The following is an 18384-nucleotide window of genomic DNA, read 5'->3' on the forward strand; positions in this document are numbered from 1 at the left end:
AAGCTTCCACTGTGAATTAATAGCAATATTGCTACTTGTAGTCATTAAAAGTGTAAATATAAATCCTGATGAGCATGGAGTGGCAAGGTAAAACCTTTTCACTTTCAAGTTTTATTGTATCTGCAAAATAGAAAAGAATAGGGCTGACGTACGAAGCTGCAAACAGCTTCACAAACACAATTCCATGCATTAAAATGGCAAATCCTCATGAAATTGTATTTGCAAAGTTTTACATGCACTACTTGTCATTGTAACATGTAATTTTGCATTTGTGAAGCCAGAGTTTGTTACATCAGTAATCAGCTCAAAAATCATGCAAATCCACTTATTAGCAATTCAGCATGAGCAAAATTGTTTGCAAAACTTTTGTAAAGGTGTAATCTTTTGTGAAACTTAACCACATCTCAATAAAGTATAGCTAAAGGGGGAGGGGGTTTTGCAATAAAATCATCAATTTCCCATGAGTTTCATCACAAAATTTAGCACATAACAACATTTGTATGTTATTTAAATGGGCTGGTAATGCATGAAGTTTTTCTTGTATTACCGCCCTTTTCTGTAGAGTCCACTGTTACTATACTACCATAAAAAGCTTGCTAGGTAAACTGAATGAACCATTTGGTCCTTTTCTGCCATCATTATTAAGTTATGTTACTATGTTATAAATCAGCCTTAATATGTGTAACTGCTAATATTAAAAGGAAGAGTGAAAATTACTTTGGGATGCACCATATACTTTTATCAGTAAATAAAAGCTTCTTACACATGCATGGAATCTGCCCCATCCCAAAGGATTATTTATCATATCATTGGGTATCACTTCAAGTGCATGTTCACTAGGGGTGTGCATTCATTTCCAACGTATTGATAATCCGCAACGTATAGGGCCATATTTGTTGTATTCGTGGGGAAGCGAAACGTATCACGATTCCCCACGAATACAACGAATCTTCACCGAATTATTCGGCCGTCTAAAGGAGTGAATTTAAACAACCCCCTCCCCCACCCTCCTGACCCCCCCAAGACTTACCAAAACTCCCTGGTGGTCCAGCGGGGGGTCCGGGAGCCATTTCCTGCACGCACGCCATCGGCTGCCGGTATTCAAAATGGCGCCAATAGCCTTTGCCCTCACTATGTCACAGGGGCCAACCAATGGCACCGGTAGCCCTTGTGACATAGTAAGGGCAAAGGCTATCGGCACCATTTTGAATATCGGCAGCCGACGGTGTGAGTGCAGGAGATGGCTCCCGGACCCCCCGCTGGACCACCAGGGAGTTTTGGTAAGTCTTGGGGGGGGTCAGGAGGGTGGGGGGTTGTAGTTAATTCAATTTTAGCCGGGAAACAAATAAGAATGAACATATCGGGGGGCCCCCCTTGCCAAATGCAACGTATCTGCTCCCCGATGAATACGAATACCGAATGCAATGTATGGCGTCCCTCTACACATCCCTAATGTTCACTGCTTGCTTTTTTGTTTTTAGTATGAAAAGCACATCACTAAATCGATAATCTCCAATTTGTGTCATGTGTTGTATTTACTATACTTTATCACAAAAAGGATGGTGGATACATGGAACAGCCGAGGTAATAAAGACAAAAGCAGTAACAGAATTCAGGAAAGCATTGGATAAGAATTGAGCATCTTTAGTGCATAGGAGGTGAAAGAAAAGCCAGAGACCAAATGGCTTCTATGGTATTGGCATGTGGACGCACATGTGCACACGTTCATCGGCCCATGCCCAGGGACGTGGTCATTTTATAACATATGTGTGTATATGTATACATGTTTTAAAATAGCCTGACCGTGCACGCATGTGCATGTAATTTTAAGTGGACACGCACCTACGTACGCAAAAGCTGCTTCTACTGTGTAAATGGGAGGGGATTTAAAAAGACACTTGTGCCGATGCCATTACCAGTTTTCCCAGTTCATGCCCAGTTCACCCAGGTAGGGAATAGAATTTCAAAACCCCCAAGTTTAAAAGCCTCCATTCCCCGCTGTAAGCCCCGACCTTTAAAACCCCACTGATCTGCCTAGAATGAGGAATTAAAGGGGCTCTTAGGGAAGATAAGGCCATTGCAGGAAGACTAAATGAATTCTTTGCTTCCGTGTTTACTAATGAGGATGTTGGGGAGATACCAGTTTCGGAGATGGTTTTCAGGGGTGATGAGTCAGACAAACTGAACGAAATCACTGTAAACCTGGAAGATATAGTAGGTCAGATTGACAAACTAAAGAGTAGCAAATCACCTGGACCAGATGGTATGCATCCTAGGGTACTGAAGGAACTAAAAAATGAAATTTCTGATCTATTAGTTAAAATTTGCAACCTATCATTAAAATCATCCATTGTACTTGAAGACTGGAGGCTGGCCAGTGTAACCGCAATATTTAAAAAAGGCTCCAGGGGCGAACCGGGTAACTATAGACCAGTGAGCCTGACTTCAGTGTTGGGGAAAAATAGTGGAAACTATTCTCAAGATCAAAATCGTAGAGCATATAGAACACAGTCAACATGGATTTACCCAAGGGAAGTCATGCCTAACAAATCTTCATTTTTTTGAAGGGGTTAATAAACATGTGGATAAAGGTGAACCGGTAGATGTAGTGTATTTGGATTTTCAGAAGGCGTTTGACAAAGTCCCTCATGAGAGGCTTCAACAAAAACTAAAAAGTCATGGGATAGGAGGTGATGTCCTTTCGTGGATTACAAACTGATTAAAAGACAAGAAACAGAGAGTAGGATTAAATGGTCAATTTTCTCAGTGGAAAAGGGTAAAAAGTGGAGTGCCTCGGGGATCTGTACGTGGACCAGTGCTTTTCAATATATATATATAAATGATCTGGAAAGGAATATGACGAGTGAGGTTATCAAATTTGCGGATAAAACAAAATTATTCAGAGTTGTTAAATCCATGCATATCCAGCATGGCTCTCTGCTTCAACGGCATGGGAGAAAGACTGATACATCACGCATTTCCAGCATAGCTCTCTGCTTCAACAGCAGGGGAAAAAACAAAACAAAACAAAAAAAACTGATGCTTCACGCATATCCTGCATAGCTTCAACGACAGGGGTGAAGAAAAAAAGGATTCGCAATCACAAAGCGAGGAGTAGCTGGCTTGTTACGGCGGTTACTACCCCAAACCAAATGTGCCTGATACTTCACTTTCACTTTCAATACATATCCAGCATGGCTCTCTGCTTCAATGGCAGGGGAGAAAAAAACTGATACTTCACGCATATCCAGCATAGCTCCCTGCTTCAACGGCAGGGGAGAAGAAAAAACAACCAACAAGGGCTGTACAACATAGTCTAGGTAAAACAAATAAGCATGGGTGTAGCTTGCTTATCGCGGCGGTTACTACCCCTACTACCCCTAACTAATCAAGCTAGATATTTCACTTGGATGCAGCTCCATCACTGCTCTCTACATTAATGGTGGGGGTGGAAGGGGAATAGAATAAAGAGCTAAGAGAAACAGATAAGTATGAGAGAAAAAATGTGTGAAGCTTGCTGGGCAGACTGGATGGGCCATTCGGTCTTCTTCTGCCGTCATTTCTATGTGATACATTACAGGAGGACCTTGGAAGACTGGAAGATTGGGCATCCAAATGGCAGATAAAATTTAATGTGGACAAGTGCAAGGTGTTGCATATAGGGAAAAATAACCCTTGCTGTAGTTACACGTGTTAGGTTCCATATTAGGAGCTACCACCCAGGAAAAAGATCTAGGCATCATAGTGGATAATACTTTAAAATCATCGGCTCAGTGTGCTGCAGCAGTCAAAAAAGCAAACAGAAAGTTAGGAATTATTAGGAAGGGATTGCTTAATAAAACGGAAAATGTCATAATGCCTCTATATCGCTCCATGGTGAGACTGCACCTTGAATACTGTGTACAATTCTGGTCGCCGTATCTCAAAAAAGATATAGTTGCGATGGAGAAGGTACAGAGAAGGGCAACCAAAATGATAAATGGGATGGAACAGCTCCCCTATGAGGAAAGGCTGAAGAGGTTAGAGCTGTTCAGCTTGGAGAAGAGACGGCTGAGGGGGGATATGATAGAGGTCTTTAAGATCATGAGAGGTCTTGAATGAGTAGATGTGAATCGGTTATTTACACTTTCGAATAATAGAAGGACTAGGGGGCATTCCATGAAGTTAGCAAGTAGCACATTTAAGACTAATTGAAGAAAATTCTTTTTCACTCAACGCACAATAAAGCTCTGGAATTTGTTGCCAGAGGATGTGGTTAGTGCAGTTAGTGTAGCTGGGTTCAAAAAAGGTTTGGATAAGTTCTTGGAGGAGAAGTCCATTAACGGCTATTAATCAAGTTTTCTTGGGGAATAGCCATTGCTATTAATTGCATCAGTAGCATGGGATCTTCTTAGTGTTTGGGTAATTGCCAGGTTCTTGTAGCCTGGTTTGGCCTCTGTTGGAAACAGGATGCTGGGCTTGATGGACCCTTGGTCTGACTCAGCATGGCAATTTCTTATATTCTTAGAATTTCTTGTTTTACAACTTACACATGCATCCATTGCAGAAATAGTTATGCGGTAGGGGACCTTGGTGCATGCCACTGTGCATAAGAATTCACGTGCAAATATCAAGTTTGAATCCAGGAACACCCAGACCACTCCCATACCTGCCCCTTTTTCGGAACTTTTCATTTATGCGCGCAGAGGCAAGTTACCTGCGTATCCAGGTGGCTTTTAAAATCCTCATGGTGCATGTGAGCCTGACTTGTGCACATATCTCCAGGTATTGGCGCGCACCAGGCTTTTAAAATTCACCTTAAAAGAAGCAAAGTGGGCAGGTTAGATGGGGCAGAGAAATTGCTCGGACCCTTCTCCCCATGGTTCTTGTTGCGAAGGGCCCCCCTTGTCAACCTCAAAGTGGGACATCCTTCTTCTCCCCCAGAACTCATCAGCAGATGGGGGCCCACAATGCAGCCCAAATGATCATTGCTCTGTTACTGTGTGCGTTCATGTCTGTCTAAAGTTAATTTGGTTTCTTTGCTGTGCAGTTGAGGTGGATTATTCATAGCACTGCCTCACTACATATTTATTTATTTATTTATTTTTATTTTTATATATAGAAAGACACAACTGTTGAAAAGAGTATTTTTACATTATTGACCTGTGATTGATTTCTTGTAGACCGGGGCGGCAACTCTGAACCTCAAGAGTCATAAATGTGGTCTGGTTTTCAGGATATCTGGACTAGTTTTCAGAATATCCACAACGAATATATGTGGGATAGATCTACATACACTGCCTTAACTGTATGCAGATATATCTAATAGATATTCATTGTGGCTATCTTGAAAACCAAACCTGCTTTATGGCTCTTGAGGACTGGAGTTGGCCATCCCTTGTGGTTTTCTGCCAGGTTGCTGACCTGAAACGTTTCTGAAGTTTTCTTTTTCCCCATTGCAGCTGGAGTGGACAATGGAGGCTACTGCTGGCCCCCACCTGGCAACCTCTTTTTTTTTTTTCTTCAAAATTACCACAGCTTTTAAATCAAGTATGCATGCTCATTGATGAAAGGAATTGTAGACAGGAATGTACCAGAGATTATGTAAGAATGAATTGCAAACTTTGTATGCTGTGTGAATCTTTATCAACCATGTTGTTGCCAGGTTCTCAGATCCAAGGCCCAAGTGATTTGATTTTTACGGTGTCTCCACTGAGTTAGATTCCAAGTACTTTCCCAGAAGATTTTGGTTGCTTACTTTGTGTAACCGTAGAAGCTAGCAGTGCAAGCAGTGTTTACAAGAACAAAGTTTATACTTTTCATGAACCAAGTATTACAGTAATCTTCAGTTTTTTATTTTAAAGAAACTGTAACATAATATAATACTAGATTCTATTTTCTGTGATTATCTCCAGAATTCTTGATATTGGTGCAAATGTTGTGTTTTTCACCAGCGCTATTAATTTGAAGGGAGAAGAATTGCAGTCCATCAATGCTGAGTGGGTGGAGGGAATAGTGATCCTGCACCATGGATGGGAATGGTGCACTGAGTGCATTGGAGAGAACAGCGACTCTGTGCTATGGAATGGGGAGAAGCAGCAATGCATTAACGAGTTGAGTTAGATCTGGGGTGCAGTTCAGCTAAGAGAGAAAGAAGGACCAATGCCTAACATAGCCTATTGTTGACAAATATTTTGAGCCACAAGCAGACATGAAGGTGATAAGAGAAGCTGTATTAGGGAATGAGAAAAATAGAGAAGGAGGGAAGTAAATATAAAAGAAATCCAGGAAAAACTTGAAGGAGAAAAGCAGAGCAAGGACAGAAAAAGCTGCATTTTCTGGTACTTAATGGTGGCAGAAGTTGTAAGGGAAGTGCTTCTGCTCTTTATCTGTTGATAGGTGCCACTAGAAAGTCAGAAGGAGGGAAGAATCAAGATGGCACCGTGAGGGGTGGATGCTGTGGCTGAAGCTCCGTGCTTTGTTGTCATACCTGCTATTTCTTTTTCACTATGCCGCACACTAAGAGGAAAGGTTGGCTGAGAGAGATAGCCTCGGTTCCTCTTCAACCCACCTTGATACAGATGAGCATAGAGGGCTTTTGCACAGCTTCAGATTTTTCTGCTCCAGTTGGTGGGTCCACAGTAAGTGTCGGTGCACCGACACATTTGGACGAAACATCGTTCAGCCCTGGAGCTCCGGTGATTCCCTCCCCTCCCACACATTACACCACTGAGAGAGCAGGTATGCCACCCGGACGGATGGCGTTGGTGGGAACGGCTGCTACCGAGGCAGTTCTCTCAGCTAGATTTGCGTCTTGTGCTCCCAGCAATGTAATTTTGACATCCTTGCCGCGGGTAGAGGTAATATCTTTTAGTCTGGCAGCGGAAGATAGCAGTCACACTGCCATGGTTTCCACCCCAGCTGGGAGAGAGCTGTTGCAGGCCCCCCAGAGCAACGATGGCGATCATCTTCATATTCCTTTGGCAACTTTTTCCTCTCAATCCTTTTTGACTAAACCCACTGTTGAGACATTAGACTCAGTTTGGAATGCTCTTACACTGTTGGAATGCTTAATAATAACTCTCACATCAGTTTTGAAAGATTCTCAGAAGCAACTTTATTCTTTAAATCCAATTCTAATAGCTCATACATCTAAGCTAGAAGAATTAGACTCTAAATTGTCTCAATTTCAATCCATTCAGAACGGCTTAATTCAAGGAAACCTTACAACATCCAAAAGAGTGGAAAACTTGGAAAATTCTTTAAGATATTTAAACTTGAGTGTTAAATTTCCCTAAGTGTAAACTAGTTTCTCCAAGTTAACAATTTAAAAATTACCTACAAGAGATACTTAATTTTTCATCGGAGGCGATACCATCTATCTCAAAAATTTATTTTTTGCCAACTAATAAGCAAGAAAGAGATTCTTCTGTTTTTCCTGCTGTTAATCTTTCTGAACTTTTAGAAACATCTGCCAAGGGCCAGATTGAAAAGAGGGGAACTCTTTTGGTTAACTTTGTATTTTCCTCTGACCGGGACACTGTTCTCAGGCTTTTTCTCCAAAATAGAGATTTCCCTTATCTGGGCCAAAGGGTCTGTTTTTTTCTGGACATTTCTAGAGCAACACAACAGCGTAGGAAGACGTTCCTAGCTCTTTGTCCTTGCGCGCGACAATTGGGTGCGCAGGATATTGTTAGATTTCCATTATAATGTTCATTATGGGCCAGATATTCGTACCTACATGCAGGCATAGATTTGTGCGTGCAAACTGGTGTGCACAAATCTACGCCCAGTTTTATAACATGCGCACGCAGCCGCGCGCATGTTATAAAATTTGGGCTTGGCGCGCACAAGGGGGTGCACACTTGTGCATCTTGCGCGCACCGAGCCCTTAGGGGAGCCCCAATGGCTTTCCGAAATCGGAGCGGCCTCGGAGGGAACTTTCCTTCCACTCCCCCACCTTCCCCTCCCTTCCCCTATCTAACCCGCCCCCCAGCCCTACCTAAATCCCCCCCCCACCTTTATTTTTTTTTATTTACGCCTGCCCAGCGGCAGTGGAGAGACATCTGGCCATGCCTCGCCCATTTTTTCAAGCCCCAGGACTTACATGCGTCCCGGGGCTTGCTTGAGTCACCGGGCCTATGCAAAATAGACTCAGCTCACGCAGGAGCGTGTTTTCAGGTTACGCGCGTAATATACACGCGTAACCCTTTTAAAATCCACCCCTTTATTTTTTTTTGAACCTTCTCAAATAGGTTTATTTCTGGACTCCTATCGTCCCTCTGGAGACCCTAACCAAGTGTCAGTTGTAGATTGAATTATAATCTATTTACCCCTCGTTACCTAAATCTTTTTGATTTGTTAAGTATCGCTCTTTACTGTAGTGATTCTCTTTTATTTCATTGTAACATGGGTAATGGTTAGATTGGGGTTTTGATTTTACTAATTTCATTGAAAATTTTTTACCATGCCCTTTTTTCATGACATGCTGTTGCTGTCTGAATAATTTAAAATGCTAATAGCGCTCCCTGTGTTCACTCCTGGAGACCTGGCTCCCAGAGGTGCTTGCCCTGCCTCATTTACAGGGGAAGCTGGTAGTGGAGCACGCTCACCGGCTGGGAGCGAGATCCTCATCATTGGGACGCCCTCGGCTAGTCATAGCCAAAATATTAAATTCAGCTCACAAGGCAGAGCTCTGGAGGGCATCACGCTCGAAGCAGGAATTGCTTTATCAATCACATCCCATCAGAGTTTTTCAAGATTTCTCAGCGTCAGTGTCAGAGGCCAGGCGGGGTTTCTCACCCATTTGCTCCACCTTGCACAATCGGGGTATCAAATTTGCACTCATGTTCCCAGCACGCTTGCGGATCTGGAACCAGGACAAAGTTCATACCTTTGACACAGTGGAGCTAGCGCGGACTTTTGTGGACTCACTGGCTTCCTAAAATGTTCTTTTTTTCTCTCACTTAACTGATACATGTCTCTGAATTAGGTTTGATGTCGGATGGAAGTAAGGGACAAATAGGACTTACACAGCACCTGTTGGCTGACTTTTCTTATAACCCAGGATCTTGGTTCCGGAGTTCCCCTTTGTCATTCTCTGTTGCGTTATTATATATATTTCTCAAGAATTCAAATTAAAATTGGTCGCGGCGTGGGGAATTCCTTCATACATCACAGACGACTGGATTCAACGCTTGGATTTAGTATACAACAAAAACTAAAATACTAATCCCTGTTTTTGTACTGGATCAATGCACACAAATACTGAACCTTTGGATTAAGGACGGAGTACTTCAGAAATATTGGGAGATCATCTCTCTAGGATCCTTTCTAGAGAAAACATGAGAGACTCATAATGTTAAGGCCCTAAGTTTTATTTTAGTGCAGCCTGGTTATGTACTGAACTGTTTCCCTGATGGTTTTCTTTTTCAGACCGGTTACAGGACACTTACAGGTCGATACAGTAACGTGCAGTTAAAGATTGCCCGTCTGTAACGTGCTGGGAGCGCACAATACAGACGAGTAAGGCGATCCAGCGATACAGTCTCCAGTTTCACGCATCCTTAGCGCTTCCTAAAATAGACTCATAACCCTTTCCGCACCCAGCATGTAAATGAACGAAAAAGCTGTATAATGAAGGAATTAGCTATTCCCCTCCGATACTGTAACGGGCGCTGATACTATCTCCTCAGTAACCCGCTGTTTTGCCGTGGCCTTAACGTGTTAGTTTACCGCCTCCCCCTAGTACAGTGGTTCTCAACCTTTCTAATGCCGTGACCCCGCAATACAGTTCCTCATGTTGCGGTGACCCCTCGCCCCGCCCTCGCCCCGTGAGGGTGGGGTGAGGGCGGGGCTTTGGTCATATGGGGGCGGGGTTATGGATGGGGTTGGATTTTAGTGCACACTTATCATTTAATTATGACATTTATAATGTGAATGTAACTCAACTCACCATAGGTTCTTACATGCATGGCACACTGACCCATGATCGTCACGGGGCTAGATGTAAAAGTACAGTTTGTATCCACAGGAACCCCCCTGACCCACAATAATCGATGTAAAGCAGAATTATGACATTCCCCATACAACTCACCCTACAAAAAAGATATTCTGGTTCTAGTGACATCTCAGTAACAGCAACTCAAACTCCTTCTATTTCCAGGCTCAATAGCCCTACTTATGAAAAGACAGCAGTTTACCACCAATGCATGTCCTCTGAGAAAACACAACAAATAAGACCGATACAAACGCTTACATGCTAGCAAAATATCTCATCTCGGTAACAGACACAGAACCGACCTAACATACTCCCAGGATCTGTAGTAATGCACATAAACTAATCCGCACACAGTTACACCTGTATTATGGAATACACTCAAACAGGAGCAACCCTATCTATGAAAAGGCAACACTACAAATATTAAATCAGGTCCTAAAAACCAATACACCTCTTATTAGGAAAACAGAACTAGCAAGCAGCTATAGATCCCCACACAGAAATAATTGTAAAACTATACTAATAAGCAGAATAAATGTTTCAAAACAGCTATGAACAACCAACAATTAAAAACGCATAAAAACTATTAAACATTCTCCAAACACCAATAAAATATTTCAAAAAAGCAGACATCACACAATTAAAATGGCAGTCAAGAAAAATAAACTTAAAAAGCCACCTTTACTTACCCCCTCCAGCAGCTCTCCTACTCCCCTTCCCTGCAGGCCGTGGCACTCACCAGAAGCAGCAGTAGAAGCTAAGCTCTATACTTATGGTCCTCTTCCTTAGTGCCCATGTCTCTCACACACACACACCATACCAGTCATGCCCCCATGACCAGTTTCTGTCTCTCACACACCAATCATCTCCCAAACAGTCTTTGGCACACACACACCAGTCACCTTCCTGAACAGTTTCTCTCATGCCATACACACACACACACACACACACACACAGGCTTCCCACTCCCGTGTTCTACTTACATATACGGGCTTCTCACTCTCATAATCACTTTCTCACACACACACACACCAGTCACCTTCCTGAACAGTTTCTCTCATGCCATACACACACACACACACACACAGGCTTCCCACTCCCGTGTTCTACTTACATATATGGGCTTCTCACTCTCATAATCATTTTCTCTGTCTCTCTCTCTCACACACACACACCCACAAACACTCACTCACTCACCAGTCTCTCACTCCCATGCTTGTTCTCTCCACATGCACAGGCTTCTCATTCCCATAATCACTTTCTCTCTGTTACACACACACCAGTCTCTCTCATTTCCATGCTCACTCTCCACGTGCACAGGCTTCTCATTCCCTGAATCACATTCTCTCATATTCACACACACACACCAGTCTTTTTCTCTCACACACACCATCACCTTACCAAGCAGTCTCTCTCTCTCTCATGCATGCACACTCACCCTGGTTTCTCACTCCCATGCTTTCTTTCACCCCCACAACACCAGGCTTCTTACGCCCATGCTTTCTCACATACCCAGACTTCTCACTTCCATGCTTTTTCTCTCTCACACACACACACATCAGTCACCTCCCTGACTAATGTCTCACACTCTCACATACACATCAGTCATCTCCCTGAGCAATCACTTTCATTGTCTCTCACATACACATACACATCAGCTCTCTGACCAGTCAATCACACACAGGCTGGCTGGCTGCTTCTCTCTCTTTCTCTCACTCACTTCCTCTTCTCCCCCGAGCACAAATGGGAGCTGCAGCAGCCTCCGCTGGCCAAGAAAGAAGAATCCCATCGGCCGCGGGAGGCTCATGCTGCTGTCTTCTTTCTCCATTACCGGCTGCTTCTATTGCTCGGGGACCGATGCTGCAGCCGCTGCTGCTACTTTTTCGCGCCGCGCGGCTCTCTCTCCTTCCCGCGCACCACGATTCACTTCCTGTTCCGGGTCACGGGAGGGGGTGGGCAGGCGCAGGAAGAAGAAAAGGCCCAGCCGCAGGTGCAGAGCTTCTTCTAGCGCCGCTGCCGTTCCCGCTGGGCTTGAACGTGCTGACAGCCCGGCGGCAGCGGGAGAGACCGGGAGCGCGTGACCCCTGTGTTTTGGGCGTTCGACCCCCGCCGGGGTCACGACCCATAGGTTGAGAACCGCTGCCCTAGTAAGAGTTAGTGTAGTGTAGTGTAGTGTAAAAAACATTGCTTACCCGCCCTGGTCCCGTCCGGTCTCCGGTCCAGCCCGTCCGGTCTCCGGTGTAGCCCCAGTCCGGTCTCCTGCAGCCCGTCCGGTCCCCTCTTCCCGAAGCAAAAAAAAACAAAAAACGAAAAAGTAGCAAGGCTCGAGCCTGCTACGGCAGTCCCTTCTCCCTTCCTCCCGATTTCGCACGGCCATTCATCCAGGCAGAGGGAACTGGTGGCGAAAACGGCCCACGGTTCCCTCTGCCTGGATGAATGCATGGCCACCGGCAGTGAAGGAATGGCCGTGCGATTTCAGCGCTGAAGGCAGTCACATGCCGTGACCACGGCATGTGACTGCCTTCAGCGCTGAAATCGCACGGCCATTCATCCAGACAGAGGGAACTGGTGGCGAAAACGGCCCACGGTTCCCTCTGCCTGGATGAATGCACGGCCACCGGCAGTGAAGGAATGGCCGTGCGATTTCAGCGCTGAAGGCAGTCACATGCCGTGGATGAATGGATGAATGCCTGGATGAATGGCCGCGCTGAAATCGCATGGCCATTCATCCAGGCAGAGGGAACCGGTGGCGAAAACGGCCCACGGTTCCCTCTGCCTGGATGAATGCACGACCACCCGGCTCCCTCCGCCTGAATTAATGAGCGCCTGTGCGACCCGGCCTCGTTTGAACATGCACCCACCCGCCCCCCGGATCCCGCTGCCGTGCCCGCCAAATCGAACACGCGCCTACCCGCCCGCGGCCTCGATCGAACACCCGGCTCCCGCCGCCGCCCGCCGGCCGCCTGGACCCACGCCGCTGCCTGGATGACCGCATGAAAGTGACAGGTATTTAAAATTTATTTTTTTTTTAACACTCAGGTTTTTACATATTTTTGGTTTTTTTTTTTTTTACACTTCCTGGTGCCTGTCATTTCAAATGTCATTTGAAATGACATTTGAAATGACAGGTACCAGCGCACCCAGGTTACTGTATAGGCGCTGTATTAAGCGCCTATACAGTAAAATGGGTTACGCGGGCATAACCCTTCCCTAACGCTTTAAAGCCGCGGCATGCATTTGCATGCAATTAGAAGAGAGTATCGGGGACTAAGTGAAGAGAACTGTGCGTGCGGGGAGGAAGGGTGCGCCTGACACTGCCGCACTGTTTCTACCGCGGCCTTACTGTATCGACCTGTTACTTGGTTACCTGGGTTTCGTTTTTCTCTGGCCCAGGGGTTTTTTCTATAGTGGTGTCTATATTTATTTGATGTTTAAAGCTGTGTCTTGTTGTACATATTTGAGGGGGATGGTGGGGCAAGGTCATGGGCACATCTATACGTGATCTACTGCTTCCCTTATGGAAACATGGGGAAGGGGGATGAAGGAAAGTGGTCAGGAGGCTAGTCTTGAAGACTTGGGAGGGTGGAGTTGGGTCAGATTGGGAATGGAGTTTGTCAGGTTGGGGGGAGTGGGAAGTGGGGGGGGGGGCTTGTTTGGGGGGGGAGGAATGGGGGGAGACCACCCAGAGCAAAAAGGAACGTGTAATACATGTGGAGGAAGATATATACCAATGTCTTGTTTTCTCATTGCTAATTGCAGTCAGGTGTTCCACTGACCTGGATAAAGTTGGGGGGAGCCCTAGCTGGGGGGCTTCCTGCCACGTTGTATTGTATTTCATTTTTCACATAATCTCATTGGGTTAAACACTGAGTAATCCCACAAGGTTTGTTTCTTGGAATGTCTGTGGGATAACGTCACCTGTTAAGCGCTCTAAAATACTTTCCCTGTTGAAGAAAAAAGCGACCCTGGTAGCCTACCTGCAGGAGACCCATCTCTCTGTGGTAGAACATGCTAAACTGTGCCGCGACTGGGTGGGGAGGTGTGCTGTGCATCGGCCTCTTCGAGGTCTGCTGGCGTTGCTATTCTGATACATAAGAAGCTTCCAATTAAAATTACCAAAGAAATAGCAGACCCTCAGGGTCGTTATCTTATTCTCATTTCAGAGTTATATGGTCGGACTGTGGTTCTATGCAATGTTTATGCCCTTAATACCTATAGCCCTAATTTTTTTCATGGACTTTATTCTCATTTACTTCCTTATCTAAATGAGATTTTGATCATTGGGGGTGATTTAAACACTATCTGTGATGCTACCTTGGATGCCTCTGCATCACGTGCGCGTGAGCGGGGTATGGGCAGAGGTTCTCAGGTGTTGGAACATGCACTCCATCTGTTGGATATCTGGCGGTTACTTAACCCAACGGATCGGGATTTTATGCATATGTCTCGAGCTCGTGCATCTCTCTCACGGATTGACTACTTTTTGATTAGTGATCACGCCTTTCCCTTGGTAACTGATGCTAGGATCGACAATATTGTTATTTCTGACCATGCTCCCGTTTGGGTGGACTTTCATTTTACAGGTGGTCACTCATCGGCGAACATATGGCGCTATCCCTATTATTTAGCTAATGATACGAAATTATGAGATTATTTGCGCACTAAATGGGCGGACTATGCGTCTCTTAACCAGTCTCATACTTCTCAGCCGGTCTTGTTTTGGTCCGCGGCTAAGGCAGTTTTAAGGGGGGATATTATATCTTATGTTTCTCATCGTAAACGGGTTTTGGATCGTCATATTTTAATGTTAAGTGGGCAATTACGTGGGGCTAGGATTAGATTAGCTGCGGGAGGGGGTGAGGAAGCACGGGTTGCATATCGTTCCCTACAGTCAGCTCTCAATTCCCTTTTACATCAGCGGGCGAAGAAGAGCTTTCAGTTCTATCAGTTCCATCTTTATCAATATAGCAATAAAACTGGGCGTATGATGGCTAATTTGATCCAGTCTACACGATCTAACCAGTTTATTCCAGCGCTGAGGATGGCACCTACTAAGGTGGCTCGCGATACCCCTGGTATTTTGGAAGGATTTCGGGAATTCTACTCGGCCTTATATACTTCTGAAGGAGGGTTGGAAGAGATTAGTGCTAGTTATTGCTCTAAATTGCCCCTCCCTTCTCTGACTTTGGATCAACGGGAGCTGCTTAATCAGCTTATACAGGAAGAGGAGGTCCGTAAGGTTATAAGTGGCCTGCCTAAATTTAAGGCGCCAGGGCCCGATGGCTATACGGCAGAATTTTTTAAGACTGTGGTCGACCAGATAGCAAGACCCTTAGCTGCGAGTTATACAGAGTTGATAAAGTGTGGTTTCTTCCCCCCCCCCCATGACAATTTAGCTCTAATTACTCTCATACCTAAATCGGGCAAGGACCCTCTTAGGCTGGAATCATACCGCCTGATCTCATTGTTAAATCTAGATCATAAAATATTGGCCAAAATATTGGCTGTATGCCTGGCTCCTATTCTGCCTTCCCTGGTGGGAGACCATCAGGTTGGTTTTGTTCGTCAACGGTACACTTTGGCCAATATTCGTCGGGTACTGACTGCCCAGACTATTTGTTGGCAGCTGGACCACCCCCATCTGGTTATCAGTTTCGATGCGGAAAAGCATTCGACCGAGTAGAGTGGCGATATTTGTTTTTCATTCTGGGAAAAATGGGGTTTGATGGTCTCTTCCTTCAAGCAGTGCGGTTATTATACGCAAATCTGCGAGCGGTTATTTGGGCCAATGGCGCACAATCGAAGCCCTCTGTGGTGGCCAGAGGCATTAGGCAGGGTTGCTCGTTATCACCCTTATTGTTCATATTGCAGTTGGAACCACTCTTGTTAACTATCCATTATAGTCGTATTATTAGGGGTGTGCGGTTTGGCTCGCGCATCTTTAAAGGGGTGGCTTTCGCGGACGACCTGTTGGTTTTCATAACCGACCCATTGAGGTCCTTACCCCCTTTACTGAACACAATTGGGGAGTTTGGACAGTTCTCTGGGTTACGTTTGAATGAGTCTAAATCCTCTGTATTAGCCTATCCACGTACTCTTCCAGCCTAGTGGCCAGGATCTTTCCCCCTGCATTGGGCTAGGGATTCTTTATCTTATCTGGGGGTATACCTTCCGGAAGATCCCGAACGTGTTTATCAGGCTAATATTCCCCAGAAGTTACGGATTACAACTGATCACTTGGCCACATGGAATAAATTGCCTCTTTCCCTAATGGGTCGGGACAATTTATTTAAAATGACCTTATTGCCTCGCTGGCTTTATCTCCCTCAAAATCTCCCGCTTGATGGTGGCATAGAGGGACAGCGGACTGCCAGCTCTCTTTCTATTCTCTAAAGGTTTTCTGTTTAATTGTCATGCCGTCAAAGAGAAAGGGGAAGGTGAGGGTTTTCCCCCCAGAACCCTTACCTGGACCCAATCAGCTGGACATAGTCCGTTTTTTGTCCCAAGCAGCGACTTCGGAGGGAGTTGAGGAAGCCATTGTGAGTGCTGCGGCAGGAAAGCAGCTTTCTTCGCTGGCAGAGACGTTCCCCCCCCCCCCCCCCCCGGCGCAGCTCGACCAGCCCAGAGAATATGCTCAGTCGCAGACGGATGACGTCTTGCCGCTGGAGGGAGAAGTCTCTGAGGGAGCGGATGGATCGGAACTGGCTCAAGGTCGAGCTAATTCTGAAGCATTAGGAGAGAAACCGGAGACATCGAGGGAATCCTCGCTGGAGGAAGCGGCTTCCCCTACGGCTGATGAAAACATCTTTCTGCCTGAAACTCCTGGTGAGTCAGCCCCGGGACCAACAAGGCCGGGGGCGGTGACACTCGAAGCCATTTGGGACTTGGTTGCAGCCCAGGGTCAATCTTTAACTCGGCTTGAGAGAAAGGTAGACTCCCTAAATTACAACTTACAAGAAAAGATTGCAGGCTTACAAACGCAAGAAGAGGTAATGATGAGTAAAATATCTGAAATGGAGAAAAAGGTTCAAACTAATTCTACTTTAAACTCTGTAATAATAAAAGAACAGCTTATATCATCACGGCGTTTGGAATTGTTAGAAAATGGACTGAGAAAACTGAACATAAGAATACTAAATTTTCCTCAGATTATAGGAGAAATCCCGTATATAACTTTAAAAAGATTTTTGACAACTGCCCTTGGATTTTCTGAACAAAATATACCTTCTATAAATTGTTGTAAATTTCTTACAAATAGGGCAACTGGTCAAAATGGTAATGCTAATGTTATACAAAATTTAACAGGATTTCTCGAAACCTCCAATTTGGATATTATTGATAGAAAGGTTCTTATGGTGTCATTTATCTCGACTCAAGATGTTATGAGTGTTATGCGAAATTTTTTCAAAAAATTTCCAGTAAAATTTTGTGATCAAGAAATTAAGCTTTATCCGGATATGGCACCAATTACCCAATATAGAAGGAAAGAGTTTTTGTCTCTTCAACAGGATGTTACCTCTTTAGGTTTTACCTTTTCTTTATGGTACCCGTGTAAATGTCTTTTAAAGAAAGGGGAAGAAACCTTTCTTTTTTTTCCAAATTGATCAATTACGGAAGTTTATAGAAGACCGTAGGCCAGCAACTTCATCTCCCATTGGCTGAGCTAGTAGGCCATAGTAAATGTATCTCTGCTATTCTATGTAAAGCCTTTTCCTTTGTGTTTAGTTTAAAAGCTCCTAAATTTATTTTCTGCCTCTCCCTAAGTGGATTCTCTTTGTATATTATAGCATAAATATATTCTTAAGTAAAAATTCAGGCTCAAGGATTAAAAAGGAAAAATGTATTAATTATTATTATTATTTATTATTTCTTATTACTACTTATTATATATTATGGTTTTTCTTTTTTCTGAAATGTTACTGTAAAATCTGAGAGAAATTATATTTATATCTGTATAAGCAAGGTTACAAATATTTATAAGTTGAAAATGCTAAATTAAAAAAAATAAAAAAAAAATAAAAAATCTCCCGCTTATCCTAAAGCGGATAGATCTCCAGCGACTAGATGGCGCACTTCAGAAGTATCCTGGTTGAAGACGAGGTGGGGTGGGGGGGCTGGGAGTGCTCGACTTGGCTACCTACAACTTGGCCTGTAATATAAGGCTAATTCGAGATTGGTTGATGGATACCTCTGCTCATGCCCTGCTATATGCGGATGCCGCTTTGATGGCTCTGGTGACTCTGGCCTATGCTGTTCAATCCAGGGCGGCATCTCTTCCCTCTTTTCTAACGCAGACAGCTTTGGTGCGCCCACTCAGACAGACGTGACGGCGACTGATGAAACTCTTAAGGTTACCTGCCCTATGTGCATATTTTCTCCCTGTAGTGGGGAATCCCGATTTTACC

At 44.6% G+C, this 18384-nt stretch overlaps 1 protein-coding gene across 20 annotated transcripts in view; it reads left to right on the forward strand.

Annotated features, from left to right (window-relative positions):
- CADPS2 (calcium dependent secretion activator 2) overlaps positions 1 to 18384 on the forward strand; it is a 1612018-nt gene that overhangs the window by 1208058 nt on the left and 385576 nt on the right. The gene's annotated exons all lie outside the window — the stretch shown is intronic.

The sequence above is a fragment of the Rhinatrema bivittatum genome, chromosome 9, assembly GCF_901001135.1.
Source record: "Rhinatrema bivittatum chromosome 9, aRhiBiv1.1, whole genome shotgun sequence".
Classification (NCBI taxonomy): domain Eukaryota; kingdom Metazoa; phylum Chordata; class Amphibia; order Gymnophiona; family Rhinatrematidae; genus Rhinatrema; species Rhinatrema bivittatum.